Source organism: Oryx dammah, unplaced genomic scaffold (genome assembly GCF_014754425.2).
Source record: "Oryx dammah isolate SB20612 unplaced genomic scaffold, SCBI_Odam_1.1 HiC_scaffold_19, whole genome shotgun sequence".
NCBI classification, from domain to species: Eukaryota; Metazoa; Chordata; class Mammalia; order Artiodactyla; family Bovidae; genus Oryx; species Oryx dammah.
This window is the reverse complement of record NW_024070203.1, coordinates 19,318,740-19,319,476: the sequence shown is the minus strand read 5'-3', so window position 1 is coordinate 19,319,476 and position 737 is coordinate 19,318,740.

Genomic DNA, 737 nt, shown 5'->3' with positions numbered 1-737 from the left:
AGAACAGGGACGTAGAGGCCCAGACTTGAGGTGGGATATGATGGGGCAAAGCAGGACAGACTCGGAGTCTTTGGGCCCCGCCACTGACTCTACCTGGGATATCTGAAAACGGTCCGATGGAGGATTTGTCGAGGGGGGTGGCTGCGCGTAAACGAAAGGAGGACGGCAGCACCCACGTGCGTCCAGGGGACTGCGCCCCAGAGGGGACGGGCTGCGGCTCCCTGCCCCGCCTCCGGACTCGGCGGATTTCTGCCCGAAGAGAATGACAATCCGGCTGCAAGCCGAGATGACAAAGCCGACCTGAAGGGCACGCGCTTTTATGTAATCGACCTCGGTTCCGAGGGTCTCGCGGGTTGGCGCTGAGCGCAAGAGGCACCCACCGAGGCAAGACGGCTGGGCGCCCACGTTATCTCCTAGCAAACAGGAGCAGGGGACGCAAAGCGAGCTAAGTTATGGAAGTCCAGGGAGCTTGAGAGCAGGGCAGCTCACCCCGCCGCCCTTTCCCAGAGCCCGCGGCGGCGAGCCCGGGTGCTCCTCCGCGTCCTTCTCCGCCCGGCCCCTGAGCCGAGCGCGCAGCCCTCCTCCCGGGATCGCTCGCTGGGTGACCTTGGGCGAGCCGCTCGACCTCTCTGGGCGCAGTTGCCCGGGCCCTGCGTGGCTCGGCCCGCCGTGGCCGAGCCGCGCAGCGCTCCGCGCACGCCTCCCCGGAAGCTGCGGACGGGCGCGGCGCCGGCGGG